Genomic DNA, 8,091 nt, shown 5'->3' on the forward strand with positions numbered 1-8,091 from the left:
AACGCAGTGCGGCAGCTGCAGACCTTGAGCGGGCTAGCTAGCGAGCTCATAGGTTGCTCTGCGCAACTGCTGCAGCCTATAGATCGAGCTTGGGCTTAACTCAAGATCCAATGAGAGGCGCCCGCACCACTGCATCAAAGCCCGCCAAAAAGGGCGGACTAGAGTGCATATAAGCGTAGTTCGTGAGGCTGGAACCCTGATTTTCATCTCTTCAGCTGAAGCTCTCCGCGATCGCTGACCTGGAAGCCGCTCGCCGCTTGAGGGGCATCTAGCAAGCGCGGATAGCGCTAGAAGAAGCCGGCCGCCTCAGCCACCTTCAGCCATCCTGCGAAGCTACGCCATCCGGACGACGTATCCTTTTATTAAGCAAGCTAGTTCTCAAGAACTATTCACAAAAGAGTACGAAGCGCTCTTTTCAAGATGCCTCGCCCACTTGTGCCTCATGTCGCGCTCTTCTCAGCACAGGAGACCGCCACATCATCTGGCGCCTCTGCCTGGGACTGGGGCACGCAGAGCTCGCCTCACTGAGGGCGGATGCGATTTCTGCGAGGAGTTACCGATGTCGACCCCGCGGGCTCGACCAAGCCGTCAAAGCAGAAACCGCCACGCCTTACCCTCAGTCACAAGAGGAAGAAGCCGCCACAAAGGCTGCCGGAAACTGTGGTTGAAGCGACTGCCTCGCCGAGCCTCTCCTCGAAAGCATCGCCACCCTCCCCGCTCGGACGCCAGCAGTTGCCGCCGAAGCGTCGCGACTGCTGCCATCTCGGATGACGAGCCGAGGATAAGGGCTGCTGTTCCATCATGGCTTCGACAGCGAGGAGTGGACAGGCTCCCAAGCCTCCTCCTCAGCCCAGGAATCCAGCAGGACCCGCCGAGTCGAAGGGGAGTTAACACGCCTCACACAGGCCGCCGACCGCCTCGGGCTCGAAAGTGGTCACCGCCCCTGAGCAGGCACCCAACAGACTCGACGGCTGCTTTCTTCAAAGCCATCGCCGCTTACACCCGCGCCCGGCCGCCCCTTCCTGCCGGAATTACATACGGAGCTTGCAAAGTCGTGGAACGCCCGCTTTCAGCCAGGACCCGCTTCACACGCCTCCACCTCTCTCGGCCGGTGGACGGCGCCACTGAGAGAGGCTACTCCTCCATCCCCCGGTCGAGGACTCGGTAGCAGCACACCTTTGTCCGCCTCCGCGAGATGGCGCTCCAAGCCTGTGCTCCCGCCTAAGGCCTGCAGAGCGACTTCCGCCTATGTTGGCCGCGCTTATTCCGGCCACGCCAAGCCGCGATCTGCTCTGCACTCAATGGCCGCTTTACAGATCCTACAAGCAGACCTTCTTCGAGTGGGATGAGAAAGGCAGGCACCCAGAGGCTGTTACTGATCTACGGCAGCGACAGACCTCGCCTTCAAGGCTACCAAAGCTGCAGCCCAAGCTCTAGGGAAGTGCATGGCCTCGCTGACTGTGACCGAGAGACACTTATGGCTAACACTAGCCGACATGGGAGAAGCAGAGCGCTCCACGCTCCTCAACGCACCGCCTCTCCAACCGGTCTCTTCGGCTCCGCGGTGAGTGGCATTGTTGACCGCTCTCAGAAGTCCAGAAAGCCACCCAAGCCATGAACCTCTTCCTGCCGCCGCCGCTTAGCTTCCTCTGCAGGCCGCCACGTGATCAGCCTCCTGCACGCAGCCTCTTCACAGCCTCAGTTCAACAATCTCAGACTTCTCAGCGCCGACAGGGCGGCCGCCTCGACAAGGCCAGACAGCCGCCGCGAGACCGCCTCCCGCTGGCCTCGATCTAAGGTAACGCTGAAACCCGAAAGCAGCCAAGTCTTCCTAACTGTGTTGAACAAACGACGGCTCAGTCCCGCCGCCGGACCACTGTCAAAGCTTTACCCCTGTCAGTCCCCTTCTCTCAGGCTACTACAGTGGTGAATTTAGCAGCCAACAAGCCGGTGACACTGCCCGCTTGCTCAGACTCAAACGCCGTTTCACGGCGACTCAAATAAATCTTGTAAAGAGCAAACATGTCTTATGTGTAGAAAAAGTGCCCACAACCCAGTGTTCGCCTTACACACAAGCATAACACATCCCGCGCTCCCTATCAGAGCACGCCTCATAAAGCTGTTACTGAACCGCCGAACGGCCAGAGTCAATGAAGGCGCTCACAAATGCGCGTGCGCTACCATTCTCTGCCCGCTCTGTCACACGCACCAGCCCTATGTGTAGAAAATGTGCCCACAATCCAGTGTTCACTTCTGCACACAAGCACTGCATGTCTCGTGGTCCCCACCAGAGCACGCCACATAAAGCGGTTACTGAACCGCCGAGCGCTAGAGTCAATAAATGCGCTCACAAATGCGCAGCGCTGCTCATTCTCTGCCCGCTCTGTTACACGGCCAGCAACCATTCCTCTGTGTGTAAGTCCCGCGTCTCATGACTATGCTTGCGCATCACGTAACAGATGTGACTCTTTCCCCATTCATTCCAATCGGAAGTCACTCACAAAACAGCCTGTTCATGCTGTCTGCGAGCAATCATGCATGAACACACTAAACGCCGCCACACATTTTGTTCAGCTCTGTGTGCGGCAATCAGAGCTGAATTGGCCATTCACCCTCTAGCGCTACGCTTCAAAGCGTGGGAAGCTATTCCAGGGATATCCAAGTGGGTGTTAAGCACAATACAACAGGGCTATTTGCTACAGTTCGATCGCCGCCTCGCCTCAGAGCTGCTCGAAACCACTGTGAACACGGAAGCAGCGTGCATGCTTCGCTCAGAAATAGCAAGCCTTCTGTGCAAAAGGGCCATAGAAAAGTGCCACCCTCTCTGAGCGAAGTCGGGCTTTACAGCCGCTATTTTCTTGTTCCCAAGAAAGACGGCGGCCTCAGACCCATATTAGATCTCAGGGTTTTGAACAAGGTGCTTGCAAAAGACCGCTCAAAATGCTTACAATCAGGAAACTCCTCGCAAGATGTGCGCCAGGGGACTGGTTTATTTCTCTCGATCTGAAAGATGCATACTTTCAGATTCAGATAAATCCCCGCCACAGGCCATTCTTGAGATTCGCCGACGGCCAGGTTTATCAATACACCGCCTTCCGCTCGCCTGTCCTTAGCACCTCGCACTTTCAACGGCGCATGGATGCGGCGCCGCACTCCCCGCGGAGTCAGGGTTTGCGAATTCTGAACTATTTGGACGACTGGCTGATTATGGCTCAGTCACATATGGAGCTTCTGTCTCACAGAGCAGTTCTCCTCAGCCATCTGAACAGTTTGGGTCTTGCAGTCAATTGGACCAAGAGCTCACTACAGCCCAGTCAGACCATTTCCTTCCTGGGAATAGAACTAGACTCGCGGGCAATGACGGCTCGCTTATCTACACAGCGCCAAGACGCCGTGTTCAGCTGACTAGCCGCGATCTTTTCAGATGAACAGCCTCACGCTCTGAAGAAATTCCAGAGAGTGCTAGGTTACATGGCCTCAGCCGCAGCAGTACTTCAGCTGGGTTTACTGCACATGCTCGCTTCAGCATTGGCTAAACACCGCTGGCTCGCCGGGCTTGGGCCACAGGCCGCCAGCCCATCAAGGTGACTCAGACCTGCATATCAGCTCTGCAGCCCTGACAGTGGCCGAATGGTATCAGCGGGAGTGACAATGGGAGCTGTATCTCGCCGAAAGTCATCTCGACAGACGCGCCCAACACGGGTTGGGGCGCCGTCCGCGCAGGGCTCTCCGGTTTCGCCTATGGTCAGTTCAGGAAAAGCTCCTTCACATAAATTGTCTGGAAATGATAGCGGTCGAGCACGCCGCGGCGCTTTCTCCCGTCATTCAGGGTCACCACGCCCTGGTCCGCTCGACAACAGATCTGTGGTATCCTACCTAAACCGCCAGGGCGGTGTCAGATCCAGGAACCTCTTCCATCTGACAAAACGCATACTGAGTTGGTCCCAGTGCCACCTGCGCCGCTGAGGGCGACGCGACGCGCCAGGCCACCTGAACGACGGCCCGACAGACTGTCCAGAGACAATATTCCCCAGGGAATGGTCCCTGCACGCCAAACAGTCCAGACGCTATGGCACCTATTCGGCAGAGCAGAGATAGACCTCTTTAGCGCCCAAAGAGAACTCTCACTGCCCAGTATTTTTCTCGAAAGCGAGGACGCCGCTGGCCCAGGACTGGCCCAGACGCTCGCTACGCTCTTCCCTCCCGCCTCGCTATTGCCACAGGTAATGCAGAGGATCAGGGAACGCGCCACCGGTGCTCCTCATAGCCCCGCTGGGGAGAATCAGACATGGTTCCCGGAGCTTACGCAGCTGTCACTGACAGCCGCGGCCCATCCCAGTGAGAGCAGATCTCCTCTCAAGCTCACGGGCACACCTGGCATCCCCACCCAGAGCGCTGGGCTGCATGCGCAGTGATCAACGACCACCCGCCGCTCTGCCAGAAGGAGTAATAAACACCATCATACACGCCAGAGCCCCTTCCACAGAAGACTCTATGCGCCAAAATGGTCTGTGTTCTCAAAATGGTGCACCGACAGAGACCTGGACCCACGGACATGTGGGGTGTCGCCGCTGCTCAGATTTCTACAAGAGCTGCTGGATGAGGGCAGATCCCCATCCACGCCAAAGTGAGTGGCGGCCGCTGCGGCGCTCGCTGAACCCCTGCACGCCAGTCATGGGGTAAAAACGAGCTGGTCATCCGCTTCCTCAGGGGAGCTAGAAGGATGAACCCCCGCGCTTCCATCGGTTCCTATCTGGGATCTTTCTATAGTTCTCAAACTATGAAAGCCCCCTTTCGAACCACTTCAATCCGCGGATTTGAAATACCTTTCACTCAAAACCGCTTTTCTGACTGCCCTGTCATCAGTCAAACGCGTGGGAGACCTTCACGCGCTGTCTGTCAGCCATGCGGTCTTGAGTTTGGACCAAGTGACTCCAAGGTCATTTTAAAGCCTAGACACGGCTATGTTCCCAAGGTGATCGGTACTCCTTTCAGAGCACAGGTCATTTCCTATCGGGCGCTGCCAGCACCGGATAGCTGAACGCGACGCCAATCTCCTTTGCCCGGTCAGAGCACTGAGATTGTATACTGCACGCCCGCTGCTTTCAGACGCCCGAAGCAGCTTTTCGCTTGCTCGAGGGCGCACCAAAGGTCTCGCCGCCAAACAGACACTATCTAGATGGATAGTGGACGCTATTGCTGCTGCATACGCGCCAAAGATCTGCCATGCCCGCTGGGCATTAGGGCTCACTCCACTAGAGGCATGGCATCCTCGCGGGCATGGTCCAGCGGAATTTCCATTCACGACATATGTGTGGCAGCGGATGGACTTCCTCCACCTTTGTCAGATTTTACAATATGGAAGTGCCCGCTCTGCAGGCAAAACTACTAGCGGTTTATCACGCTACAGCTCCCCTGGTGAGCTGCACTGATGGGACATATTCCACACAGACCGCACCGCCGCTCTGTCGCTCCCGGCCCTACTATGTGCTTATGTATTACACAATCAATGACCCGCATTCTTGCCGCCAAATATTATTTCCCCACTCATAAGGGCTCCCCGGTCCCCCTTAATTCCCTGGGGCTTATACAGTGGATGCTTGAGCCAAGACGGCGCTGACAATGGGTTCCTCGTGAGCGCAGTTAGCTTACGCTAATACGAGAGAACCTCTCGTAAGAGAACGTATCGGTTACCTAACGTAACCTCGGTCTCTCTAGATGAGGGAACGAGTATTGCGTGAGCCGGCCGTGCTCGCGCTTACTCAGCTTAATTTTTCGCTTCAGTCAATGAAAACCAGGGTTCCAGCCTACTTAACCACGCTTTATATGCACTCTAGTCACGCCCTTTTGGCGGGCTTTGATGCAGTGAGCGCCTGACGCTTCTCATTGGATGCGAGTTCGCTCAAGCTCGCCTATAGGCTGCAGCAGTTGCCGCAGAGCAACCTATGAGCTCGCTAGCTAGCCCGGCCAAGGTCTGCAGCCGCCGCGACTGCGCTGACAATGGATACAAAAATTAAGGATAATTTTTGGCTTCAATATCTCAGAAAAGATGAATTTTTCCCGTAGCGTAGTTAGCTTACGCAATACTCGCTCCTCATCTAGAGAGAACCGAGGTTACGTTAGGTAACCGATACGTTTTTTTCAGATTAAACAGGGTCCAATGCATAAATTGATATAGATAATGACTTTTGTGCTGATTTGAAGGTCCTTATATTATTCTAGTTCACAGAGATGAAAGGGGGCTGTGATGTTAAATTAGCTCTAGCAACTGTACATTGTAGTGTAACAAAAGCATGTGAAGAGCAGCCTCAAGCCACTTTATGCTATGTCAGCCATGTTATTTGACATTTCACTTTTATCTATGCTGTATTCCTTTGTGCAAAGTAATGAACATTCTTTCATATTTACATGATGTACATCATTACAAATATATTGCCTAAGGATATACTGCATCCCTATGTGGTCTAATTTAGGAAGGAATAGCAAATAGCAAAATCTTCTTAATGCAAATCAGGCCTTTCTTATGAGTGGTGACAAAAATCATAAAACAGAGAAAATATCTTTAGACTTTAGACTCATGTATTCAAGGAAACTATTTGAATACCTTTTACCTACATTTTTAAAGTCATTATATATATATATATATATATATATATATATATATATATATATATATATATATATATATATATATATATATATATATGCTATGTTTTTCAAACATAGAACTCAAAGATTACATGTCTACTATCTTAACACGTGTTTTAAACCAGATTTTCAAAAGATTTATAATTTTTTAGCACCACGGACAACCTTTTTTTGTAAATGACCCTAATATAAATAACCCAATGATCAGCACCAGTAAGCTCATAACTATTTTTTTATGATCAATTCTGAATTTATCTGAAATGTTTAATTAAAGAAGTAGGCTACAAGTCATAAGTCGAAATCTAAACGGAATATGAAAACTTCGTATGATACGAAAACATAAACAAACAGCTTGTGTAGCAACTACACCAATTGCTATGAAATTGCATTAGCACAAAACCAAACGGCAGTTGTAAATGTCACCCACGCATTCGAATTTTATTTCAATTAATACATTTTTTCCTCTCTCTCAAAATAGCTACATCTACTGTTAATTCCACCCATCGAGAAAATGTAGCATAATTTTCTGTTTTAGTTATCGGTTGGCATTTCTGTTTTGTTTCACGTGCGTTGTTACTCTAATGGGACTTGTTATAGTCATACAATCAGAAGGCAGAATATATTTCCGTATTTCATCTCGCAGAACACATACATAATTAATGAAGAGGCGAAACCGACACAGCTCTTTTAAACACCACAAAGACAACAGGTTAAATCTTACCATTAAAACAATTAGATCTCTCGGTCCTCACTTGCTAGCATGTTACTCCTTTCAACGACAGCCATAATGTACAGGTAAATAATGTTCATCACAAGTGTTTTGTTTAGATTCTCCGGTGGAAATCTCCCTCTCCAAAGCGGTGAACTGCCACAGCGAGCCGCTGTCATCCTCCCGCCCACACATCAACAGTCTGTGTGCCTACAGCAGTCTGCCAATGCAACTGCTTTCTTGATCGTGTTTAAAGGAAACCTGCTCTCCTGTACTTCATGGTAGAAAAGGCTTCATGTGGCAATACCTTTATTAACATCACTGAATCAACCTGAATACATTTTACAGGTTACATCAACAAAGCTCATTTTAAGGGTTAGATCAGGTACCTTAAGGTCAAAATAGCAGGTTACCAATTTTTACAGTGTTCCCTTATTTCCATTTGACATGAATTTGCCTGTCAATTATGGATTTTTAACTGATTTCAATGCAAAACTAATAAATATGGCAAAAATACAAATACAAAATGGCAACAAGTAGCCTACATATAGGGTTCATAGGTTATATCATTGTAATAACGATTGTACAATAATATAATAATGATAATAATTGAAGATTACACATCTTTAAATGTGATCAGTCTTCTACAAGACCCTAAAAAAGTCAAATCTTCTTTAGGTAGCCTATTTAATAAAAATTAAAAAAATTTAATTAAATTAAAAAATTTGGCAAAG

General features: G+C 50.4%; 1 protein-coding gene across 2 annotated transcripts in view; it reads right to left on the reverse strand.

The window, feature by feature from the left end:
- The window catches only part of slc29a4a (solute carrier family 29 member 4a), a 30,610-nt gene extending 23,073 nt beyond the window's left edge, over window positions 1-7,537 (reverse strand). For both annotated transcript variants that reach the window (XM_052139010.1, XM_052139009.1), the window contains exon 1: window positions 7,370-7,537. The gene's annotated coding sequence lies outside the window, so the exon portion shown is untranslated. The remainder of the gene's footprint in view (window positions 1-7,369) is intronic.
- Between the last annotated feature and the right edge of the window lie 554 nt (window positions 7,538-8,091).

This window comes from Xyrauchen texanus, chromosome 12, assembly GCF_025860055.1.
Source record: "Xyrauchen texanus isolate HMW12.3.18 chromosome 12, RBS_HiC_50CHRs, whole genome shotgun sequence".
Lineage (NCBI taxonomy): Eukaryota > Metazoa > Chordata > Actinopteri > Cypriniformes > Catostomidae > Xyrauchen > Xyrauchen texanus.